This window comes from Dermacentor andersoni, chromosome 7 (genome assembly GCF_023375885.2).
Source record: "Dermacentor andersoni chromosome 7, qqDerAnde1_hic_scaffold, whole genome shotgun sequence".
NCBI classification, from domain to species: domain Eukaryota; kingdom Metazoa; phylum Arthropoda; class Arachnida; order Ixodida; family Ixodidae; genus Dermacentor; species Dermacentor andersoni.
In genome coordinates, this window is record NC_092820.1 from 163417158 (window position 1) to 163443901 (window position 26744).

Genomic DNA, 26744 nt, shown 5'->3' on the forward strand with positions numbered 1-26744 from the left:
TACATTTCGCACGGCGCATCAATTCGATGGGACATACGAACGCGTCCGAACGTGTCGATGAGAACCCGACTGCGCCGGCTATTTCCGGCCGATTTCCGGCATATAGTAGTAGCGCGGGCGGGAGCACGCAAGTCCAGAATGAGCTCCACGCGTGAAAGAACGCTGGGACGTATACGCAACTATACACGCGATCGACGCACTCGCAACGACGGGGCAATCTATCGAGCACGAGAGCCGTTGGAGCGGCGCCAAAGGCACGTGAGAGAGATCATCGCTTCGGCGAATTCGGCCGTGCGTCCCCCGCAGTGGATGAAACAGTTGCGTGCAACGGTGTGACTTAACGAGTGGCGGTCGCTCGTTTGCTGCAGGGCGCACGCTCCACCATTTACGTAATGACCGAAATTAATTTAAGGCCGGCGAGTACACGCAGACTCCGTATATAAAGCTCACTGCCGCTTTATAGCGCGCGCACGGCATGTTCGTGCAGCCAGCGCGCGCGTACGTCCTGCCGCTTCGAAGACCGCACACGCATATAGCGGTGTCAATGCCGCTGACTCACCTTTACAATGGTCTCCACGTATACCATAGCACTCACCGACGCGGACTTCCGGAATGACCGCGCAGTGCACGTCGACATTCGAGCACTGGTTAATTTCATGTTTCATCATCGTCGCTCCTATAAGTGATATGTATACTATATATAGTGAGTGTAAAGACCGAGAATTCATATTGTCACCTATTGCTGTAGGGGCAAAATTATGCGTTTTTGTAATAGCGTTGTAATCTGGTGGTAATCGAGCGTGGGGGAAGCGGAAAAGAGAGCGTAGATCTTCTAGTAAAGGGAAAATCAGACATCCACCTGTTTCGTAGCAATTGCTACGAAGGAAACCCATACGGGTCCCTCGAAAGAAAAGCCTCGCAGCTGAAGAAAAATTCGTCCTGGTCCGGGACTCGAACCCGGGACCACCGCCTTTCCGGGGCAGCCGCTCTACCAACTGAGCTAACCAGTCGGCTATAGCAGAAACTCTTGCCTTTGCTTCGAGTTGTCTACAAATCCGACTTCGCCCTGCCATCCGCTAGCCGCCTGGTTAGCTCAGATGGTAGAGTGACTGCCCCGGAAAGGCGGTGGTCCCGGGTTCGAGTCCTGGACCAGGACGAACTTTTCTTCAACTGCGAGACTTTTCTTACGAGGAACCCGTATGAGTTTCCTTTGTAGCAATTGCTACGAACGGGTGGATGTCTGATTTTCCCTTTACTAATTACTGCTCTCCACCTTGCAGGTTTCAGCAGAAGTATAATACCTCATCATCTACTTCTATCGCCTACTGTATGCGCTGCCTCATGACTCCAGATGGCACTAGCTCCCCTACTCCGCATGCACCAAGACGATGCATGAAAACCCCCTCAGCACAAGTTAGAGAGAACGGGCACAAACAGACACCACCCATACATACGTGAACCCATACAATGAGAAGGAAAAGGACAAAAAAAAAAAAAACCACACCTCGACTAAACCAAAAGAACGCTCGATACCTGGAGGAGCAGCGTCGCCTGCTATACAGGCGCACTTAGCCTCGCAAGACTTGTCGGCAACTGCTCCTCCGCCCGAGCGCCACTCATCGGATGTGGTTGGGTCTGGAGAACGACACATTCCATCCGGTGACACAACAGCGCCCGACAACGCGAGGAATTTGGACCGGGGCGCAACAACAGGACGAGCACCTGGTAACCCAGCCACGGGAACATTACATATACACGACGTGGGCGACGGCGTATACGCTCCGGACTCCTGCGATGAATATACACGCGGGGAAATCTGATCAGGAAGGCTCACTTTTCCAGAGATTACGATACGGGAGTAAACCTTATCCCCGCTGCGCTTCTCGACGGATGCAACGAGCACGCCGAGGCGCGCGACTCGATCCGCACAGCCAGCAGCGAATGACGCACAAGCGCTGCCGTGTTTGACGAGCGCGATAGACGCCCGCGAGAGAAACGCAAGGCAGGCCCGCGGCCTCCAAAATCTCGCGAGTGCTGCGGAGGTCGCCGACTTCCAGCTGTGGACAGCTGCTTCGCACGATGCAGTGCTTCGCGCGTCATTCGCGGAGAACGAACGAAAAAGAAAAGGAACACGCGCGAGAGTATATGTTTGCGAGCTGACAGCGAGAGCCGACGCTCGGGCCAGTTCCGAGGACGAGCCACTCGAGCATACACGTTCGTCAAGTGGCGTTTTAAAGAAAACCCAAAGGGGCTCCAACATACACAGAAGAAGGTCTCCTGTCTCTTTTGTTCCGGACCACCATGTACTGCATTCCGCCGTCAGCGCGCGCATCGTCGACACGACGGAACCCAGTAACTCGCCCTTACTAGAAACGGCCTCCGAGATCGGGGTCATTTGATCTCGGAGGCCACATGCTAGAAGTGTTGGGTCTATTTGATTCGCCTGCACATTGCGTACTCCCAGTGTGCATTAGCAAACCGAACACGTGTCGACTCTAGCTGACCTCGCTACCTTTCCTCTCCTTGTTTTATCTCTTTTGTGAGCTGCAGTGAAGAGTTACGGTTACACTAACTCGAAACGAGTCAGAAATCGAGCTGACCCCAACCCGATCCGATAGCGTTTGTCAGCATCTTGCGAAAGCGCGTAGCGCGAGTCCACCCACCCTTTGCACTAGGGTTGACCGAGCTCGCCTCGACGCTCGCTTGGCCCGACCCACTAGCGTTTACATAAACCAGGTAACAGGTTTTGAGCCCCACAAATCGACTCGACGCCACTTAATCGCATTCATGTAAACGCAGCTAAGCATGTAGTGTGCACCTCGCCATTAGTGTCATATGTAAAGCGTGACGGAATGTGCACGTCGCCATATCCCCCCCAAACACACATATATTGCAGCATTCGTGCAATAAAACTTCACAGAAGTCCCAGCACCTGCTCTAAAGGTATAGTCGAGGCTTTGCTGCAGGATGTACCGCACCGGTTCTGGTTTGACAAGACCCAGCACTGAACTGAAGGGCATAATTTGCAGCGCAACAACACAAACACAAAGAAACACGTGTAGGACGCACGACACAGGCGCTGTGAGGTGTGCACATGTCTCTTTGTGGTTGTATCGCTGCGCTGCAACTATGGACCAACAAACGTGTCCTCCGACGTACGGCACTGCACTGGGGTGAACTATATAGCATCGGCCAACCCGGTGGACTTACAACTCTTGACGGGCACAGCGTCAGTCTAGAACATACCTCGGCTCCCCGTCCTCACGTGATCAACCCGATCCTATCCCTTTTGCAGTTGTACAAGTGAGCATAAAAGGCAAGGCCATGGCCTTGCATGCATGCGACTTACAAAAGTCGCACGCATTCGACTTTTATACGAGCCCCTACCCGTCATCCATGCCGCACACAAGTGATCGCGGCGCGTCGGCCTTTTTTCGAGCGCAGCGGCTGTATGCGTATACAAAGAAGAAGCGGTGCCAGGCATTGCAGAGCACTTCCTACATAGAAGTCCCGCTTTGTTAACACCGTGTCGACGGTAATTGAGCTATTAGCAAAAATAGTTATCCACGTATAGTGCAGGCCGCAACATTTTCGAGACGATTGTCGAACATTCACGTTTTGAAATATTTCAGATGCTACCGTCCTTGTCGTGAAATATATACGGCTCTTGCGCCTCGAAAACACATAGAGATATTATTGGAGAGTGATATGTATACGTAAACGTACATAAAACGAATCCCTTTCTCTCTCTCTTTCTTCTCTTTTACGATGCCATCGCCTTCGATCGTATATATACGTAAGCAGTTACGCGGCCGCGTCACTGCGGGATCCGACGCATGGCGAGCGTTCAAAGAGTTCTTCACGAAGCAGCCACCTGTCCTGGGGGCAGGACTCTCCGAAATGTCTTGACACGCTGCGACGGCTGCAGCCGCTCGACAAGATAGAGTTCAGAAACACGCAAATAGACCGCACATACAAACGTTCGTAAGCAGCGCTCCTCGAATGTGCTATATACGACGGCGAGCTAAGCTTGCATTTTCACGGTATACTACGTAGGACAAAACAAACCAGCCTCCCCGGAAAGGAACAGGAGAGAAATAAAGAAAGAAGTAAATGGATTCATCCAGAGTTCAGACTGCAATTGGCGGATAAGCTCTCAATGCACGTATGAGACTTATACCATTCCTTCCCAAATTTTCTTTTTTCCTGACCGAGGCAGTTTCGGGATTTTCGTTTGGCTGCGTCCGTTGTGTGTCTGTCACAAACGACAGCGCTTGCAATGTGCCTCTTCTGAGTACGTACTCAGCATGGAGGTTTCCTTACACGGAGTCCCTGACTCATGGTTCACTGAGCATAAAGCCCTACACACGCCATGACTTTGTTCTAGGTAATATTGAGAGCAGTTCTGAGTTTTCCAACCTGCGCAACAAAAGAAGGCGGTGTCATCGCACACGGGCAACGTCCGCGACAAAGAAATGTGTTTACAAACACAGGCGCCAGTCACCACCGCTTCTCGCAATCTCCGTCGCAAAGAATAAAGATATCTGTTTCCTCATCATGAGAAAATTAAGCGAAATACGTCGCAACGCGGCGTCTCGGTAGTTGAGAACGTTGCTCCAAACACAGCAGTTCACAAGTTCTCCCCCCCTCCCGCTTCCCGGACAAGTCCCAACGTAGTCAGAAATAATCCGGAGTCCCCCACTATACAGCCTAAGGCGCGTGCCTCATAATCAGATCGTGGTTTTGAGGCGGATGACCACCAGGCTGGACAGATGACCGATCTCAGACAACCAATGTTTATCTCACTTTACCGCCCCGCCCCCACACACGCACGCACGCACACGCGTACACGCTCTACCTCTCTGCGCACTCATACATGCACGCACTGACGACATGTGGCGATTATCGCCACCGCTTTCTTCCTGCGTTCCCACACGGGGAGAAATAGAAAACAATGACGGAAGCTGGAGAATATGAAACGAAAAAAAAAAAAAAAGAAGGCGAAACGAGAAGTAGTGTCTTAAGTGTGGAGAAAGAACAGCGCGTCGCTTATCTTTCCTACATGTCGCGGCGGAGGCTAGACAGGTCCTCGCGAGCGGTCAGAGGAGGGCAAGACAGCGGGTGGCCAGAAAGGTGCTACTACGCACGCGAGGCGGCCAAGGGGAAAAAAGAAAAAAAGAAGCAAGAGAGAAAAAGAAAGTCTACAGGACAGACGAGAACAAAGCCGCAAGGAAAAACAAACAAACAAACGAGAAAAGCGAGGAAGGTCGTCCTCCAAGTGCGTCTGCGCTGTGGACGTTCCGGCAGGCACGTACGACCACCACGGAGGGGAACAATGGAAGAGGAGCGCGCGCGCGGATTCTTTTCCCAACGTCACTGAGAGAACCGAGGCGCACACATCCGACTGGTCCCCCCATCCCGGGCTGCACAGCGCAGTAGCTAAGTCACTTGGCGCCCTTGGGTGGCGATCTTTTCTCGTGGAGATCGCTACTCGTCTTGCGGGCTCGCCTTGAAGACTTGTAATTGGCCGCGGCTCGAAATGGATCCGGGCCCCCCCACCTGACCGCGAAAAGACGAACGAAGCATGGCATAGCTCGAGACTGTTGCGAGGCGATCGGGTTGACGCACCCGAGGTCAGTGCCGGGAGCGCACAGTTGTCTATTGAAATGCATCGATCATAACTATACGGACAAAGGGTAAGAAAGAAAGAATAATGCGAAAGTATAAAGACGGGTGTTCCAAAAGTAACGGGCTGCGCCTCCTTTTCGAATGATCTGTCCTCTTCGAAAAGGCAGACAAGTAGTCGCAATGTGTTCTGCAAGGACTCCATGGATACCGGTAACTTGAGTTAGTATACTATTACTCTACACTCCGCGACCGCCGGTTTGTGCCTGACTGAGCTGGCATGGAAGCAACACTGGGACCTATGGACCTATGGACGCGGTATTAGCAGCACGAAAGTCACGACCGTACGAAGCAGACGGGCAATGAAGTGAACAAAAGCACAGGGGAAATTATCATTGTTATCTCATGATGTTGAAATAATGAGGACTATAGAAAACAAGGTGGACGAGAACAACTTTCCGTGGGCGAAAGTCGCACATCTTCCGCGTCGCGCGTGCGATTGGCGGCGCATGACCCTCCGGTCACTTTCTTCGCTATTTGTGCACACGTTTACATCAGTCCCGGCTTAGCGCTACTCATGGTCACGGCATGCAGAGCATGTGAAAAAATTATGTTGACTGCAGGGAGGCACGTAAGCCCTCGTTATGCAATGAGCAAAAATAAGGGGACCACGGGAACTCCACTTTCGTTTCCTTTTTCTTATCAATTGCACAACTTTCTCCTGCGCTCTCTCTCACTTTTTGTTTATTTCGCGGGCGCGCGCGCGCGTGCGTGCGTGTGTGTGCGTGTGTGTGTGCGTGCGTGCGTGCGTGCGTGCGTGCGCGTGTCGCTATAGATGTGCCTTAATTCAGGTGTGCGTCCACGAGAACAGGAGCGAATTGATTCCTTGAACGGGCATTCAAATTCCTTAGCCTAACAGCAGTCCTCAGCCATACCAGTTGCGAAGTTCCATGCACTTTTAAGAACCTGCAGGCGCTTCTCCTGAGGACCGCTATTATGTAACGATTCTGTTCCCAATGCCATTCCTTCTCACGCACCAATCGTCAGCGGTCCGAGCGGAGCTCCGGCCACATTATATCACAACGATCGGCCGGCCTCGAGCAGTGGACGATATAAAATCCAGTTAATCGACCGAAAGGAATCGCTACGCTACATCGGCCCAGTTTTCACAGCGAAGCTGTATAACTCTACCCCCCAATGCATTTGCCGTGTCCGCGGGCAAAAAAATCACCTCTTTCGTGGGCCGATCCCGGAGGTAGTGAAATCGTAAGCTAGAATCGAAGCGAAAGGCGTGCATACCCTTTCGAGTCACAGATACACTGCATACCACAGAAGTCGTTTCGATAAAGAAAGGCATAAAACACGTCTCGTGTCGGACGATAAGGCGGTCGTTAACGATGGGAAGTACAGAATGATTGATAACGACATCCGCTCGTGACAGAGGGCGTGCCGTCAGTACCCCTGTACCCAACTAAAGTGCAGGCTTGTGGCAGCGCAGTTTGTAGCGCATGACGTGACGTCACTACATTATACACGTACACAAACAGGGCCCACCTAGTAAGGCATTGCATTTGTGTTGTAACAGTGCTATGGGAAGGCCATGTACAGTGAGGACTCCTGAAGAGCAGCGTACATACGAGGCGCGGCGAAGAGAACAGAGACCACAATGTGAACGGCGTCGTGATCGTGCCACGGATGAACACCGTGTCCGGGACGCTCAGCGCCAAGTGTGGCGGGATGATGACGAATGTCGCGAAGCCGAAAACGCGGCCAAGCGACGAAGGTACGACACTATGCAATGCCATCAATCGTTTCAAGGGTGCAACTTCGAAAGATAAGAAGAAATTCCTCGACGCGGAATTTGGACTACGTTGCTCCGCGTATGAACGACTGTGATTCCAGGTTAAGTGCATTTCTCTGCTCTCTGGTACAGTCTTTGTAGGTTCACGAAGTAGCGGCGCAAGCAAGGTCGCACGCCGCTTTTCAACGTCGTCGGCTAAAAAGTACGTGTGAATGTCGCCGTGTGAATAATTTCGAGCCACGTCGCAATGGGTATAATCGTCCTGGGTGTCGTTTACAGCTTCGCTGTCCAACCTTCTTCGCAGCAAGGATTGGATGGAGCCCAAGCTTTTTTGAAACTTTCGGTGAGATGCCGCATTCTACGTCGATGATCTTCCGGCATAACTTTTCACTTTTGCATGACGTATACATTCCGGCGCAACGCCTAGCTGGAGTGACGGGCGTTCTGAACGCTCGCTGGCTTGGCCAATCAACGTCCGCTGAAAGTGACGTCCCGCGAAGTAGTCGACAGAAAATACCGCTCCAGGATCCAATGTAAAACAGCACTTACGAACGAAAAAACCGCCTCGTGAATTCGGCCTCATGGAGGGTCCGAATTCACAAAGCTTCTTTTAGTTCGTAAATGCTCTCCGCGGTTGGGCGGCGCGCCGTCATCCAGCATCAGCATTGGCTGGAATTTGCTCTCGCGAACAATTCTAGCGTAAGAACTCCTTGTGAAAGCGGGCCCAGACGGTGCGCGTACGTCTCCTATCAGTAAACGGGGGAAAAAAAGAGTACGTGTGTGTTTGGGGGGGGGGGGGGGGGGGGGGGAAGGGATAAAAATATCTTTTGTCGAAACACAAAACCACTCCTCAGAATATTTTTCCGCAAAGAGGGAACGCGACAACCGTGTGTGTATTTGCCAAGCCGCTGGACAACAAAATTATAGCCCGCGGGCTTTGAAAACAGGGGCTTCGCGAGAATGCTTCTTAAGCGAGCTTCGCGAAACGAAACTCGGGATGATTGCTCCGTTGTCACTTACGCGCGAACGTCCTGCGAGCCTCTCTATGACGCGAGCAAAGGAACTGGGTGACTTGAAGGAAGAAAAAAAAAATATATAAGAAAACAAAGCGCGTGAGAGGAAAATAGTGCGACAGTTTTCATTTACGGAATGACACGTTGACCCAAGACGACCGATGTGAACGAGCGTGAATAGCGTCCGCTATATATATATATATATATATATATATATATATATATATATATATATATATATATATATATATGTAAAGAGAGTTTACACTTTAGAAGAAGGAAAGGGACACTAAAGAGAAAAATGATTTGTTCTGCACCAGTAAATTATCTTTCTACAACAAAAACACCACTCTTACAGCTATAAGGCGCTTGGTAAGCCAGAAAAAGCGCAAGAACGAAAGACGGCTGGCGACGCCTCCTTGAAGTTCCCGCACCTGGTCGCTCTGACGTCATGGATTTTGATGCCATCTTCTAAGGCCTACTTAATTATATAGCGGTACAGATAGACAACATTGTGTTCTAAAGGAACCAAACATTACACATGGCAAGTTTAGGGAACCTTTACTCAGCCAACGCGGCCCAAATGCGAAAATATACTTTGAAATCCCTGACGTCACACTGACCTACCGGCGTTGGGGTTTCGGCGCAAAATTCAAATACTGATATTTCGGCCTTCGTTTTCTCATCTAATAATCAAAATATTACTTTGAATTGGCTGCCTGCAGGGTTCTCGAACAATGCTTTATTAGTCTAAACTGATTTAGTGTTTCGCTTTAGCGTCCCTTTAAGCAGAAAAGTGCCTGGTTGTCTACCCTACCAGGAGGGAAAGGGAAGAGAGAGGTATAAAGGGCGAGAGGGAAGGACAGGAAACAAAGCCGCGCGAATACATGCACGCGCACGGACAGTGCCCGCAGACTTTCACACAGGCCAGTCGAGCCGTAAAACTACCTTCGCGGTCCCTATAGTCGTGTTGTGCTCCGTCAGCGTGTGTTTTTGCAAAGGGCGGAGGGGGGGGGGGGGGGGAAGAGGATTTATGTGGGAAATGATCACAATAGCATTAGCATATATAACCGAGTGTACGAGCGCAAACTCGCTATACTTGGTATCAGTATATCTATGCAAATTAAGCGCCAGCGTATACGTGCCTGTAGGTATATACACAAGGTGACCATAAATATTACCCCCTGTCACAAACCTGTATACAGAGTTTTGTGACGAGGAAAGCCGGGCCGCGACTTGAAATTGGGAATGTTTGTGACTGCGGGATAAACGCGTGCTGCAGTTCTGCGTGCCCTTCACGCGCCACGCAGTTGATAAGGCGTGGCCACGGCTGAGTGACCCTTCAATATGTTCTCTCTCGCTCTCTCGGAGTAGATAAGAAAGAAAGAAAGAAAGAAAGAAAGAAAGAAAGAAAGAAAGAAAGAAAAATCCTGATTCCCTGAGGACCGACTTCAGTATTAAAAAGAAAATCAGGGATTTTACGTGCGATAAGTACGATACAGTTATGAGGCACGCCGTAATGGAGGAAATGAAGCCCGCAAATTCACGCAAAGTGCCTCGAACGGCCAGTCGCGCGGCAATGGTGCGTGTATTCATGCGCTTCTTTCATAATCAGAAAAACACTTTTATGTAGCGCGTATTGAGCAACAGAAAGCTGTATTGGGAGTTTTTCATGTTGCTCTACAATTTTCTCATTGACACTTTTCATCGAATTATAATATTTAAGAAGTCCATTCATTAATTAACACTGATTACCTAATTAGGCGAAATGCAAAAAAAATAATTCGATCAACTCCAAGCGAAGGCAAACATTACCTTGGCTCTGTCCATGCAGCTACCTGGCATTTGCGTATGTTCAAATTTTGGTGCGTGTGACAGTTGGCACACCCTGCGTATGTACACGGTTGCCTTATTAACGCAGACCACAGCAACTTCCGAGATCACCGCCTTTTTAATTTGAATGTAACGAAATACGTTGATTCCAGGCTGAGACAGGAGTTCGTGGCCAGTACTCACCTGCTCGACCACCTTGCTCGAGACGCCAAATTGCCGCCATCACCTACCTGTCCTACGCTTCATGGACAGTGACACTATATTCACTTTTCACAATGCAACCCTGACTTATGTTTAGCGTACTGCTCAGTTCCAATTTGTACTATTATAGGACCAGTTTGTGTTTTATATATTTAACACTTACCTCATTTATTTTCTTGTTCATGCGCTAAACTCTGTACTATGCAAATTATGGGCTGACGTATTCCCACCCCCTATGTAACACCCCCATTGACGAGTCTTCCAAGTTATTAAAGTGAAGTGAAAACAGTATCAATCCGTGGCACCGAAAAGCACTCCACTATACTCAAAGGGTACTAACACTAAGTGCTCAGAAAAGTATCCTCCCGTGGCAGGACGTATACACTCGCACCCTCGAGCATCTAAGCCTGCTTCCCTTTTCATTGTGTATGTAGAGCGCCGATGTTGTAGCGCGAGAAGGTCCACACGCCATACAACTTCGGTCACCTCAGCGACGAGTTAGGTGAATTGCACGCTATCGGTAACAACCGACCTATATGGACTGAATGCTGGTGGCAACTTCTCGTCGCGTTGCAATAAAGGTGCGTATACGCGCGACTTCACACGTATCTGCAAGACCGCCATCTGCGTACAACCGTGCCGGCGTGGTTTCTTTTCCTCCTGCCCATAACCCTTTTAAGAGGAAGCTTTAGCTTGGGCCCAACTCCGACGCGGCCTATTGAAATACGTGTAAAACGCAAAAACATTCTTTCCGAGATAACTACTGGACCGATTTTAATGAAATTTGTTGCATTTGAGAGAGAAAGTTAAATTCTAGTGACTGTTGGAAGCGGAATTTCTATTGAAGGCCTGAATGTCCCGAAAACGACTTTCAATAATCCCAAAATTCGAAAAAAAATATAGACGCACGAAGTTTATAAATTGATGGTTCTGCATCAAGAACACATATCGCGGTCCTGTAAACGGCATCCATGATAGCGTCCAAAGCGGACAAATTCGATATGTTAATTTATATCTTACGTGAATTTATTACGTTGTGTACAAGGGTTCTGTAAAGCTGTATCCTGATGCTGGCCATATTATTAGCGAAGGCGGCCAGCCAATGGCTAAGGAGCACTTACGAACGAAGTGCTTTGCGAATTCCGGCGCGTGCGCGAACTCACCGCGTCTTTCCTCCCCCCCCCCCCCCCCCCTCCCCACCGCTTTTCTCTCTACCTCGTCTTTCTATTCCCTCTTTCCCGTCCCCAAGTGTAGGCTACCCAAGCAGACGCATTTAAGGCTAACATATCTGCCTTCTCTCTTTCTTTCCTCCTGTACCTGCTAAGTACTCTTGAATAACACGGCACGTCAAGACAGCGCGTCGTGACAGCGTCTGGACGTATGCACGATGGAATGCGCAGTTTCCCACGGTAAGTGTAAGAGGGAACGCTGATCCTAGTGTCTTAGACAGAAATTGATAGGACCGGATTGGTTACAGGCACAGATAACTACAATATACGGTAGATATGTAGGCTCGAAGAGAAGAAAGAAATATTAAGGGAGACACAGGACAATACGTTAGACTAATAAATACTCAGAGATTACTTGATTACTTCAAGCAAGTTACGTTATTCGTCGCCGCCCGGTTTCGAATGGGGAAGCCAATAGATCATCATTATCGTTATTATCAGATATGAGAGTTTCAGGGATGCCGGCTCAGCCAGAATGGGAATAATAGTTAGTACACGGATTTGCCTAAAACTTCCTCCTTCTGGCTTCAAACGGCCTTGAGAGTTTGCAAATTGATCATTCTCAAGGAAATATCGCGTTGTAAATGCAAAGATCCCCAATGACTACTCAGAAATATACAGGACTGCTTCGAAATTTAGAGCGATAAAAAGACCGACAAAGCGTGCTCAATAATGCCACAAGAAAGTATCACATTCACAAGCACGAACATGCAAGAAACCAATGTACAAACTACCGTTAACAATACGGCAGCTGGACGATAGCAGCGCCAGTGTGTTTCTTTTCTAGTAGGAACCAACGTTTTTAGACGTTTGTAGGAACCTCCATGGCCAAAAGAGTTTAGAATTTCGCAAGGAGGGAAAACGCAGTAGGTACTATCGAGACACCCTACGAGCGGAGCTACCAATGCGCCATCTGTTCGCCATAAATGCAACCACGCGAGACGAGCACGGATGCAATGGGAGTGCGAATCGCGGCGTAGTGGTTCTCACAGTCGCAGGGCGGCGGCACCATCGCGAGGGTGCGCGCTTGCGCGATCACGGAGAGCAGCGCGCGAAACAGGCTTCGCCGCAAGCATCGTGGAGCGGCGGTCAAGTGAGGGAGTCGCCGGCCAGGCCGCCACCTGTTGCGCGCGCAAATACTACCGTTACCTAAAATAGTTCGCATAAGCGCAGCCGCAGAGTAGCCTGCAAACATTACTAGAGGGAACTCTGGCGCCGCCATTGTTCCACTGGCACGGAAATTATGGTCAGTGCAGTGATGGTTGATAGTGAGTGATGGTTAGTACGGCGGGGTGCGCTCGGCCGGAAGTTGCCGGGGGCGTGGGCTGTCTGTCCAGCCGTGGCAGTTGATGCTTAGAAGACAAGACTAAGGCACTGCTGCACGCTTGTTGGCCTGGTGTCCGTTTCTGAATGCCTCGAGAGCTGGCCACCTGGCCCGGAGCCCACATTTCGGCGTCCAACGTGGGGCTCGAACCTAAGGCCCGGAGATTTATAGTCTCGTGCTCTACCGACTGAGCCAGCCCATACCCGCAGCTGCACATATCTGTAGGACCTACGTGCTTGTGGCTGCAAACGTTCTATACTGAAGTTGTTTGTTATAAGCTTAATCTGTAGAAATCTCCCAGCAATTGCAGCTTTCTAAACGCAGCAAGTCAGTTAGCCCCTGCCCACACGCGTAATCATCGCGAATAGCTGCAGCTATAACGCAATATGCTGTTGAAACCAGCCCATTTAAACAGTCATAAAGCCATTTAATGTCCGAAGGAAGCTCAGGCGAATCCGTGTATTATACTATGTAGAAACAGCAAGTGTTTCTCATTGGAAAAAAAAAAAAAAAAACGCGATACAAAGCATGAAAGGAGCGGGACCTGGTCGCGAGCAACTTCTGCTTCTTCGGAATAGAATGACAGCACACGCCAGGAAGGCGTGTGCTGGCTTTCTTTTATGAGGGCTTTGCCACTGTTTATTGGTTCTTGCAAAGTATATCCAAAAACTGTATAGATCGTGAGACTTATCGTCGTAGGTTAGTTCCTTTTGGAGTACCTTCCATACCTGGTCTGCATGAATCAAGAGGATAATGACCTTGCTCCTGTGCAACTTGGGGAAATGCAAATGCATAAGCAATTGGTTTACTGCGGTTATTAAAGGCATTATTAAACTCAATCTCTGACGGAGCATCGATGATGTCTGTGCAGATTACGTAGGACTTTTACACCGCTTCAATCTAGAGAAGAGTCTCGTCGAACTGACTTCGACAAGCACATCGCATTCCACTTCAGTGGCCAATATTTACCCATATCGACTTCGCCGATTCCTTCAAGGTTTGGTTTCGTCGAAACATTATCTTTGCTAAACGTACGCTGGCTGCCATTATACAATATTCCTCTGACGTAGACGGAGTGGCGCATTCTCTTCATAGACGCCCTGAAAGTTTGAAAAAGCTCAGTGTCGTTGTTTGCGATCCAATTAGTTTGACTTGCGACAAAATGCATAGAGGTACTGATCACCGCATTCTCTGCAGTCTCATTGCTTGGAAAAAGTGGAGGACAATGGAGTGAATATGCCTAATGGCGGAGGCATGTCTTGCTTGGCAATACGAGTGGCTCACTTCCAGCCACATTTAAAAGGCGCTTCTTCTCTTCGATGCGTCACAGTCAACTGTTTCGTGACTCTTCCGACAGAAGAGGCACGCCAGTTCCTTGATCGACGTCCCGCTACAAGGGCTGCTGCCGCTGCTTGTAGGTCGAGTCACACACCACTTCCAGCAGTCTGGTAACTACCACTTTCGTAAACACGTAACTAAAAATTCGTTCGCTCTCTGCACTCTACTTCGCCGCGAAGGTTCTTCAGTGATTGTCAGTCAGGGGGCCTCGTCCGTCCTCTACGACGGAGCCTGCAAGGCCTTCGCCTTTACTCTATAACCACCATTCCGATCGCGCTGGCCGCGGCAAGGCGCTGCTGTTAGTTGTTGAAGATGGTGACTGTGCTTCACACGTCCACGGCGTACGAGCAACGAAGTGTGATTCGTTTTCTATGGAACAAGGGACGAACGCCCATCGAAACCCAAAGGGACATGCGGCCCACGTATGGGGAAAGGTGTCTCGCTTTGAGTATTGTGAGGTGGTGGTGATGCGAGTTCGTAAAAGGCCGTGAAGACTGGCATGACAATGAGGGTTCGAGGAGGCCGCGTGCGTCGCTGACTGACGATAACATTTCCCGCGTGGACATAGCAATGGTGAAAGCGGATCGGCGTGTGCACCTCAAGGACATGTTCCGGGAGCCTGACATTTCGTATGGGAGTGTTTACGACATCGTTCACGGGTCCTTAGGGTACCGGAAGGTTTATGTCGGTGGGTGCCTAAGCATTGGATGACATGATGCAAGGCAAGCGAATGAAATGACTGCTTCACTGAATCATCTGCGACGGTATGCTGAGAAGGGTGAAAGTTTCCTGTACCGCATTGTTACTGGCTATGAAACGCGGATGCTGCATTTCACGCCGGAATCGAAGCAGCGGAGCATGGTGTGGAAATGCGTTCGCCTGCGTCAATAAATAAATAAATAAATAAATAAATAAATAAATAAAATGTTCAGTGACATCTGTTGGAAAAGTGATGTTAACGGTCTCCTGGGATCACCGAGGGGCGCTCCTGCTGAATATCATGCCGCAAGGTGCAACCATCGATGCCGACAGTTATTGTTCCACACTGTCACGTGCTGCCATCGGGCGAAAACGCGAAGGATTCTCGATGTGCACAACGAGTTTATCCTCCACGACAATGCGAGTCCATATGTGGTGATCAGAACCGCCGACAAGCTCCGGTCATTTCATTGGAAGAGTCTGGACCACCCACCATACAGTCCGGACCTCGCACCTAGTGATTTCCACGTTTTCGGTCCGCTGAAAAAGTTCCTGGCAGGACAGATTTACTTGCAACGATGAAGCCAAGACAGCAGTCCGACGGTAGTTCCACAGTCTGCCGGACGAATTCTACAACAGGGTCATATCAAATTTGTGCTACGATGGGACGAATGTCTGTAACACTGTGGGGATTATGTAGAAAAGTAGTGTAAGGTACGTTGAATATCGCGTATAATTGAATTTACCTGTATGTACGTTATTCTGGCTAATAAATACTAGGGGCAAATACTTTCTGATTCGCCCTCGTATTAACGTTTTCTTCGGGTTTGTCTGGAGCGGTTGCCCCGAATTAAAAACGTTGTGGCAGCCAAGCCAATGTATCACAATACACGCGTTTTCTACCGGTACAACACTAATTGCATATGACGGTACGCATAAAATATATACGCAAAGTTACTTCAATATAGGAGGAGCGACGCTGGAGATGGTTCACAGATTTCAAGCTCACACAGGACTCTATGCGCGGTGCCGACCTTCGTCACTATCGGGTGGGAAGGCTTATCACACAAGGGTCACGTGGGATGCCATGTGGGCAATTCGTTACCACGCAGAATGTTACCACATTGGCTGCAATTCTGGATGTTGTGTTTGTTTCCGCGTTAAAATATAAAAGTTTGCATCCTTTATTTCGTTACTTTCTGCCCTGTTACTATAATACTGCTCACGTAGTCACCAACAAGCCGTTCCTTATCGTACTTTTGTTTTTTTCTCGCTTCCTTTTTCTCCCCGGTGCAGTTGCGTAGTGAATGTACGCGTATATTGTTGTGCTAGAGGCCTGGTCAGGTAACTGCGGCCTATAGTAGTCTACATACATCACGGCAATCAGGTACTGTTAACCAAACAAATAAATAAATAAAATGAAAAGAAGTGCTGGGGTACAATCGTTGTAGACCAGTGAGAAGGTCCGTGGTGCTGTCGATAGGTTGGAGCTGCACAGACAACCGCCGACTGTTCTCCCCCGGCCCGCCGAGTCGAGGAGATAAAAAGAAAAGTACCGGCGTGGTCAAAGTGCGCGCTCTAGAAACGCCGCCGTATCGCGCGCGCGCGAGTTATAAGACGAGGTGCCGCATGTGCGCTCATTCACAAGCACCGAACGTCGCGTACACGGGCCACGATAAGCGGGCATAAAAGAGTGCTCACGTAGCACCGGTGGCCGCCGTCGTAAATCCGTCTCCGAGACGTACAATACAGTGCTTGAAAGGCACGAGTACATGTGACTGGCGCGGCAAGTGCACTACCGATTTATGCACCCTCGCCAAAAAGGGGGCGAGCGAAGGTGTCTCGCGTGCACATGTACCTGAAACGCTCTGAAAAAGAAGCCGTAACTGCCTAAACCTTAGAAGAACTACTGGTAAAGAAAGGAGAGGGATTCGCGAGGAGTCGCGAAGTGAATATCTGCACACGATGTCATGACCTTACAGTTCCCTCCGTTGACTATACGAGACGGCGGTTGCAACGCCAATGTAGTTCGTGATTTAAATTTATAATATCCCATTTCCTTCACCTATACTGATGGCTCTCGAGGTCACCTTATTAGTTCAAAAGGACCTACAGCCGGACAAGATTGTGCCATTGATATATTATACATTGTTTTTGCGACCGCTGTGTCCTTCTGTCTGTCGTCACGACGTTAAAAGTGATCACAGTCATTGTAGAAGAGGGGGGGGGGGGGGGGGCAGAGGAGGAGCTTTCTAAAAGCATTATTTCGGTCTAGGAACACGACACCGAAGGAAACGTGTGCCCGTATCCAGATAGCAGCTGTGTGTGTGTACGCCTGAGCGGTTCTGAAGATCAGGCACCGGCATGGCGCGATGGAGAACGTAACACCAGCGAATCCGGCCGGTCCTGGGCAGACAGCCTTGCGAAGTCGAAAACCTTCGTGAATTCGGGCATGCCTTTCACCGTTAGGTAAGACTCGTTCGTCTATGGTCCTAATGAAGATTTTATTTTCGATTCATGGGCGCCGCCATTTTGTATCGCTCCGCGAACAATTTCTTAGCTGTGTGCACAGCATATTACATCAAAATTAACATGGTCGATAAAACACCGAACGCGCACCCGTACAAACATTTTTCGTGCATATCGAATCGGCTACACAGTGACGTGAATGTGGTGGTTACGGATACGACACGGAATTATCATCAGCGCGAGATCGATGCACTGAAACACTTCCGAAAGACAGTCTGCGCTGTATATAAATATACATATACATATAGCATATATATCCGGTTAACGCCGCGGTTGAATGGCGGCGCGCTCACCTTCGTGGCCGGCACAGTGCGCAGCGCACTGCTCACCATGTCCGAGATGCCGAGGAAGCAGTCGTCGCAGTCGCAGCCGTCGCTCACTTCGCCGGCGGACAGCGAGGCCACCGACGAGAAGTCGTCGTCGCCGCTCGAGGTGCTCATCCTGGCGGGCGAAGGGGGACGTTAATCCAACCACCGCGGGACACTATGGATTGCGCGCGAGTCCGCTCGCCGGTGTAGCACGTGCCGATGCAGCGTCTACCACAGTCGTTCGATCTGCCGACTTCCGAAGGTATCTCGACGCTTCCCAGACACTTCCCTAGGCGTGTAGAGCTGTGCCGCGCCTCTTTCACACGAGGAACGCGTCTACTCAACACGAGCCCCTCGGTTGCTCACGCACACGACACCAAGACCACCTGGGCACGAGCGGTGCAGTATATATAGCGCTGTAGCAGTGCTGTCCGGAGGGAACTCGTGTAACTCCTTAGCCAAACAAGCGTCGCCGAATTGTCGCGAAAGAATGACGGTTACTCTTGCCTCGATGTACCAGGGCTGCGGGACGACTTCTGCGGTCACGTTCTACGTCACTCTCCTGGTAATGAACCATTCTTTCACGCGGATGAGCAGAGGTGGTGCAGACGCTACGAACGAGTCGGAGTGTACTCTCGATGTAAACAGCTACGTCCGAGCAATACTAGATGCGCTCGCCGTACGTTCTTCAATGACGAGGATGCTGCTTCGCGATGATTCGTGCGTGATAGAGGTTCGACTGCCGCGAGGCGCACTTCACTAGAACGATAGTCGACGCTGACAACCTGCGCTGGCGTTCTTGAGGACCGGATACTTGGGCTTAATTTAACCTCGATCCTCCCGAAGGTGTCAGCAACGGACACGGGAGCAGAACGAGGTTCTTTACAGATCGAGCCGACGAACCGAAGGTGGCACCTCCGGTAAGTGACGTAGCATAAGCTAAAACACACGTCCCTGGACTAGGTGAATGTTTTCCTCCGGCATCCACGCATTGGCTTTTCTGACACACCTGACAATAGCACACGTCTCCTCCAACAACGTACACTATAAATAACCGCAACGTTGAACTCGTCCAGATGTCCCTAGAACACTGTGCACACAGGGGACAGAACGAGAGTGGAAAGGAGTCGACGAAACGCTGCCGCCGTTCTGGGAACACTACTAGGCCAACGACTGTCTCTGAGCTTACTCCGCAGTGGCCGCGCCTTCCGTTGAAACTGTTCCGACTCCGAGGGCCCGGAAAGCGAGGAAGAGAAGGAATAAAACAGAGAAAGAAAATGTGCCGCAGGACGCGCCGCAACGCTGTGTATAGGAAACGGCAGAGAATGGAAACGCACAAAAACACGCCGCTAAGAACCACGAGGTATTCGTCACACCTGGCAGGAAAAGGTGCGCCGCTACTGCCGGTGTATAGAATAGGCGTCGCCGTTCCTGAACTTTGTTTTGTCTTCCTTTTCTTTCTGGGCCAGTGGCAACGGCTTCCCTACATGCAACAGAGACGCACGTGCTGCACTCAATGCAACGCACTAAGATGGGAAGGGACTCTGGAGTCGACGCAAGGGGGGAGCTCCGTTCGCTGTATATGCCTTATAAGGTATATACAGGTAACCTTACCCTAAGGTTATATACATTGATTGTGTTCCCGCGTTCCTGCTACGGAGTGGCTTTGTAAAACACGTACCTGAATTGGCAACTTTCCTTTGCAGCGGGTAGCTAGGTCAGATTACGCGTCGACTCCAGACCGTGGAGAACAACTTCCGCGATAGCTCCCGAGGGACAGATATAATCAGTTATCGAGACCTCCAAGAGTCGACGATAGACTCGTGCAAGAGAAGAGAGAATGCACTTCACGGACCAGAAAACACACTTCTGCAGAAACGCTCAATAAAGTGTAAAAATATCGCTTGGCAACTGTCGACTCTAGCATATACAACGAAGCCAACTAGAAGTTCCACCAAGTGAACACGGACAACAAGACAGGCAGACCCGCCGTCCAAAGATGCGGCTGCGATCACATCTTCGTACGATTCTGCGACATGCGGAGCCTGCTTGGGAGTGGCGACAGAACGAGAGAGAGAGAGAGAGAAAATAAAAGCGACTCAACGGCGGATCAGACTTCGCTAAGACAAAGGCGCGAAAAGAAGTGACCGCGAACCACGGCGACGCAGAAGTTACCTCGGCGGCTGACGGGGGCCTCTAAACGCAGATCCTCCGCGGCACGACTTGTACACCGAGCCCATCGGAGGCGTACTGGAACAAATCGCCAATTCCGCCGCGGGGTCTTCTCGCCCGGGCGAGCTCCGGCAAGAGAAACGACGCAGGGGGCTGCGGGCGCTTCACTGTCCGCTTGACTGGACCCAGCTCGCTCGTCGTCGCTCGTGTTTTGCTTGGTTGGGTCCGCACGACGACGGGCAGCGCGTCGGCACTGGTATCTGCGCATCTCGAGCGTGAAGCGGAACAACGGGCTCCGACGCTGCCGCTGCCGCACCACCGCGAGCTAATTTCGACAAGGTCATCGCGGCCAACCGATGTTTATGCCTTTCCTTGTCTCGGCGGGCCACGCTGATGGAAGCCGCGAGGTAAACACAGGCTCAATCAATGACCGGCCCAAGGGGGAAGCCGAAAGCCGTTCGGCGTCCTGCGCCGCGCGCGAGTGGGTTGCCGTAACCGCCTCCTGCGACGCGATAAACAATCGAGGAAAAATCGGTACAGGCCGCGGTCGACGCCGGGAAGGAACTTTGCCCCCTCCGGCCAAGAGGAGCCTCTACCCGACTCGACAAAACAAACTTTTTCACCAACGTTGGCACGAAACAGGAGCGAGGGGGCGAGCAGCCAGCTGTTTATCGCGCCCCTCGCCGCGACACGTGTCCATAAACACCAAGCGTTCGAACGATTTCGCTGCGAGGTCGGTCGAAAAAGCCCTCCCTTTATCGAGCGTAGTCAGGAAAGAGTGATCGTATTCAGCTTTGTCGAACGCGTACAGTGTATACCCGAGTGGAAAAGAGCTTACAGACGAGGTCGAAACGAGGCGAAACACGGACGGTCTCCAAGCGACAGATCGACTAGTTCACCAAGCAGATAAGGCGAACCTATAGCTCTGAAATTGCCTCCTGACAAACGGGGCACATTAGGGGTCGGAACCTGCGAGATAAAAGAGTCGCCGAAACTACGCTGGAGCAACAGAGCAAATGGCGGGGTAATGAGTCCATACGAGCTTGACTATAGCTTCGAGAATAAAAGTGGAAGCGCGGAACACATAAGCACACTGGAGCGTGAGCAGTGGAGTTTCTCGTGCACACTGCGGAGAAGGAAACGTATACCGGCGGCTTCAAGCTTGATCTCCGAACGACGAAAGACGAGGGCGATCTAACGATGTCCACACTCGTTTAACACGACACGGTGTCGGACGTCCGTATTCAGATATACAGCGGCGCAGCGCTGGCGTGACGCTGCAGACCGCGTCACGTGGGCGCACGAGATGGCACACTGCACACGCTCGGTATCACCACGACCGTGCATAAGATACGCGAAGTCACGCTTTGACGGAAGTCCACTGGTAACAGCCGCGAACACCACGCACACTCTTTCGAGACGGTGGAGACTCGGCGTTCTTCGTATACCGTTGAGCAAAAGGACCCGAAGGTATATCGCTGGTATATCACGGATAAAAGGTGGCTGGTATCCTCCGTGCCGGCGGATTAGCACCGATGGCATCGACGACTCTCGAGGTCTGCGCTAACGCGGTGTCGGGGAGGTCGCGTCGCTGCAGAGGCGCCTCGCGTACAAGCGGCGTTGTGATGGCAACGGGGAAAAAAAGAAGCGCGCGAACCTGCGACTCAAGGTCTCCCCGCTGCAGAACGAGGCGGAAACATGGCCAATGAGCGGGACAGCGATATTTTTTCCTCCTCGCCCGATCATTTGCGACAAAATGCGTGCGCCTGTGTTCGGGAGTGTTATAATGTGTATACGTGCAAGCGCGCACGCTGGCCCTTAGTCTGTACCTAATGACTTCGGCCGCGCGGAAGGTATGCGAAGCTCCGGGAGTCTGTCGAGCCGATAACGAGAGTAGGAAGAACTGAACGGAATTATTTGCGGGAAAAAAAAAATGTGTCGAGAGAGTCGGGCACGCAGTCAACCGCGCGCAGGAAGCCTATAAGTGGCCAAGATGCGCTGGGACCCGAGTGAGCTTAATGTAGCGGCGACGACCACGTACGGCAACGGGTTGACGTCATCCGCACGTCACTGCAGCTTTATAAGGAAAGCACGGGTGCGTACTCAAAAACGGTGTTCGAACACAAACACGCGCAGGCACCATCAACGCGCCAGCAACATCCAGGTGCTCGGAACAACATCGTTACACCGACGCCCGCTGCAGGCGATGTCTCGAACTGGGCTTGAGACGACGTCCGGAGAAGGCAATGTCGAAGGTTCACGACTGGTAGAAGCAGGCGTAACGCTCGAGGTCTGCGGCCGTGTCTTTGCATCCGGTATCACGGCTTCTAACGAACGACGCTTCACGAAACTGCTCTCGCTGACCAAACAGGAGGTTCGCGATGTGCATCCCGAACACGACGTGACAAATGTGCACCCGAAATGGTCACGACTCGCGCGTAGCCTCTGAACACACTTCGTACCTCAGGGTTGGGGACGCCGCCTCTTGCGGGCCAGCCATTCCGGACGGAAACATTTCTAAGGCACCTTCGCGCACGAATCAAATCAGTCACGATGGTCACGTATCTCGCCGTCTTGTTCCGGGAACCGGTAGATGGTCGCAAATCCCGTCACTCGAATGCCTCGTCCACATAGCACGCCGGCGCGGCGCCCCTCACGAGGTGCCGATCCAAAGACGAGCTGGGCGCCCAGGCGGCACGAAAGAAACTGCGCGTCAGGCGTCTAAAAAGGCGAGAGTCGAGCGTCGCATGCACGTGCATGGGAGGGGGTGGGGTGCGACCGTGAGACTCAATCGAGGTGCTCCAAGCAGCTGCGCAAAGTCTCCACGGCGGACCCACGCATCAAACGCGCAACGTAGGGGCGCCGAGCGAGCGACAGGCGGAGTCGGCGCGCGCAGTGCATGCAGTCACACCGCGAGTCGTCGCTGCACGCCCGTCACTCAAGCGCGATTGAAGAAGGCGCGCCCGAAGCGGGCTCACGGACGCGGCGTCAGCTGTGTAAACTCGGGACAAGCACGTCTTCGTCGGGCGCGCCGGGCTTTGGCAAGCACGACGAATGAAGTCCCGCTAAAGGGATCACCCATCTCCGCTCTCTCTCTCTCTCGGCGTCACAACGAGCGGTCTATGAGCACGTCAGGAAGGAGCCGCCAGTCCTTTGGATGACTCGCTATTTTTGGCCAGATCGCGTTCACCCTCGCTCAAGGCCGCCCCGAGCGAAGACGAGCGGCGGCGTTTTCCTTTTGACCTCGTTTGGCGAACTAAACTAGACGGGATATATAAGTCGCGCGAGCAGCGCGGGTAGATGCGGCCGTTAGGCGAGCAGCGTCGGTCGACGCCCCATGCACACGCGGCGCAACAATTCTTGCACGCTTCATGCCCGTCACCCTGTCGTCTTTGGCGCGCTGACGCCTACTTGCGGAAGGCGGTGCACGTTCCGGGTAAAAGTCGATCCTCCGTTGCACATCGCAAGAAATTACCGCCGATACTTCACGATGTCCCTCTGAAAGGTATCCGCACGCTTTTTGTCGTTGAACGTAAGCAAAAACTCAATCAAACGATTCGCAAACCCTTCTTGTATTCGAATTTCACGAAGAAGCAAAAAAAAAAAGCAATGCGAACGACAATTGAATGAGGTGCGTGGGAATTCCCGCAGCGATCACAGGAGTGGTGTGGGGACTCGCCCCCCGCAGGTCTCGCCGCGCGGCGTCCGGGCAAGCGAGCGCCGACGCGACGGTACACCAAACAGGGGTGCAACGGCCCCGGTTGGGTCCGACCGGTGAATGCGCGCTTGAAACACCCGTCGGACGGTTTCCGGCTCGAGTGGCTGGCATTCGAGCGAGCAGCCATCGGGCCGTCACGGGCCCGATCCACCGACCCCGGTCCATCATCCACATGAAACCGCTTCAGACAGCGCGGGTACTCACACCGACTCCATCGGCGGCGGGTTTCCATTACCTTCGGGCGGTACGACGCGCCCGCCGTCTGGATTAGAACCCGTCAAGCCTTCCATATCAACGACGATGAGGGTCGATGCTATATGTCATGCACTTCTGACCCCATCGTCACTGCTCTGGTGATTATGCGGGGGATAAACGTGGCCTATATACGTGCGATACAGCGAGCAATATATGTTGACTGTGTAAGGTCAGGGTAAAAGTATTACAAGGGGCACTTAGTGCTCCCTACGTGGATGAATGCGAAAGCATTGCCACCACGTGGCTCGAGCGGCCACGTCAGCAGAAGCGCCGCGACGCCACGTGACCAACGGTGTACTTCACAAGGTGCGCCAAAACTCTACCTTAATTAGCCTCGCCTTAACACCGAAGGTAGTGGGTTCGACCGCCACCAATAGTCGTGGGTTCGACTCGTACCAAAAATGGAGGTTTCGATGACTGTGGTCACGCCTACGCCAACGCCGGATTGTCCTCCTCATGAGCCACGTAATGCATTCGCAGTAATAGACAAGGATACCTCTGCAGGGCACGAGCAATACAGCTAAAGACATTCTTCGGCGGTGTTGGAATCGCACCGCTGGCACGAGTTGTTGCAAACTCAGCGCTGACACCCGTTGTTGCAATCGGGTCGCAAGCCCCAAGGGTAGCGTTGGCCTGGCGGCCTGGGGCACTGGAAGCATCCGAAGGTCTCGGCAAAGCATGAGTCGACTGGTAACAGAACAACTGGTTTATTCTAACATCGCAAAAGAGCGGGCGGTCAGGTCGACCGAAGTGAGAGACGGGAGAGCACGTAACTCGACAGAAGAAATCGGAGCCTCTCTCTCGGCGTCCGGGGGCAGCTGCTCTTATAGTCTCGGAGTTGAGGGCGAGAAGGAACGCCTCGTCACTGGCGCACGTGACGGCGCCACGGACACGCTGAGAGACAGGTTGAGACGAGTGTAGTGACGCATCGCCAGGCCGGCGCCGTGGTCAGACCTCCTCGCTTCACTCTTGGGGAGCTCCTCTCCCCGGCTGCCGCGCTTTGACAAGCGTGGGCACACACACACACACACACACGCACACACGAAGACACGTGGCACTGAAACACGCCTGGACGCGCTTGGCGGGGAGGCGTATCGGCGGCGCTGAACGGGCCAAAATGTCCGCCGCTTTGAACGAAGCCCCGGCGTCCGTTGCATCCGCGCCGGCTATACCGCGCGTCGTAGGCGAAACGTAACAGACCGCCCCGCCGGGGGAAGGAGATCCCGATGGTCAGGGGACTGCATCCGCTGTCCGGAGGGATGTCGCTCGATGATGCACATAACCGAAGTCGGGCGTCCGTCGGCGTTTCTTGAGCGCAGCGCACGGAGAAGGCCTCGTTCTCTCGTTCAGGTTCACACAGGACACTGCAATGTGACTTCGGGAGAGTTGACATTTTTGTTCTCGTTCCCGGCAAGCGTTAGAACTACGCCGAAAGTCAACCGCTCAGTCAGCAAGCACGGCACAACCCTCACTAAGCCCTGCCAGGCTCTTTCCCCTTTTATACTACTGCCTAGTTCCTTACAGTAGTTTGGCAGCACTCAGAACGCGTCCATAAATCGGAAAATTGCACTAGAAAGCACATCATCACTTTGAAACACTACACAAAAGCAATATGTTAAAAATCCTGCCTCAGGAAGAAAAACATCAGTAACAAACAATTTTGAGGCTGATTCCCACGTTAGGGGCTTCGACTTAAGCCATCGGCGTTACCGTTGAGACTCCCCTTTTTGTAACGCACCTCAAAGGAATATTGTTCCAAAGCGAGGCTCCAGCGCAGGAGGCGGCCATTTTTGGGAGAGATGGTCTGCAGCCATTGGAGAGGGCAGTGATCCGTCTCAATGATAAACCTCGAGCCGGCTAGGTAGCATGACAATTTCTGAACGGCCCACACGATACACGCACACTCCTTCTCGGTGGCGCTGTACGCCTGCTCACGACTGGTCAGCTTACGACTAGCATACAGGACGGGGTGTTCTACTTCTCCATTTTCCCATTGGCACAGTACAACGCCCATGCCTCGCTCACTAGCATCACACTGAACAACGAACCCTTTTGTGTAGTCGGGCGATCGTAGCACAGGCTGGCTTGTTAGGGCGCTCTTTAGGGCGCTAAAAGCTCTTTCCTTCGTCTCATCCCAGACGACTGTTTGCGGCTCTGTCTTTCTTAGAGCATCCGTCAAGGGAGCCGCGATATCAGAGTACCTGGGGATGTACCTCTGATAGTAGCCGGCGACACCTAAGAACGACCGAATATCGGTCTTCGTGCGCGGTTGCGGGAAGTCTCGCACAGCGGCCACCTTTATTTCAGAGGGGCGGCGACGACCCCGACCAATCACGTGACCGAGGTAGACAACCTCGGCCTGTGCTAACTGGCACTTGGGAGCCTTGACTGTCAAGCCCGCATCGCGCAGGCGGGTTAGCACTGCCCGCAAGTGGGCCATATGCTCAGGCCAGGATGCGGAGAATATCGCTACGTCGTCTAGATACGGTAAAGCGAATTCTTGCTGTCCCCGTAACACTTTATCCATGAGGCTTGAAAAGCAGTATGGCGCGTTCTTCAAACCAAAACTCAACACTTTAGGACGGAATGTTCCCATTGGTGAAATGAACGCCGCATACCTACTAGCCTCTTCTGTAAGTGGAACCTGCCAATAACCCCTGACAAGATCTAGGGTGGAAATAAACTGAGCGCTACTCACT

At 51.9% G+C, this 26744-nt stretch overlaps 1 protein-coding gene and 1 non-coding gene across 2 annotated transcripts in view; both read right to left on the reverse strand.

The window, feature by feature from the left end:
- Positions 1-26744, reverse strand: part of LOC126533113 (inositol-trisphosphate 3-kinase B-like) — a 256065-nt gene that overhangs the window by 61084 nt on the left and 168237 nt on the right. The gene's annotated exons all lie outside the window — the stretch shown is intronic.
- On the reverse strand, positions 936-1010 carry TRNAS-GGA (transfer RNA serine (anticodon GGA)). Its single transcript has one exon. It is a non-coding gene; the product is annotated as a tRNA-Ser (tRNA).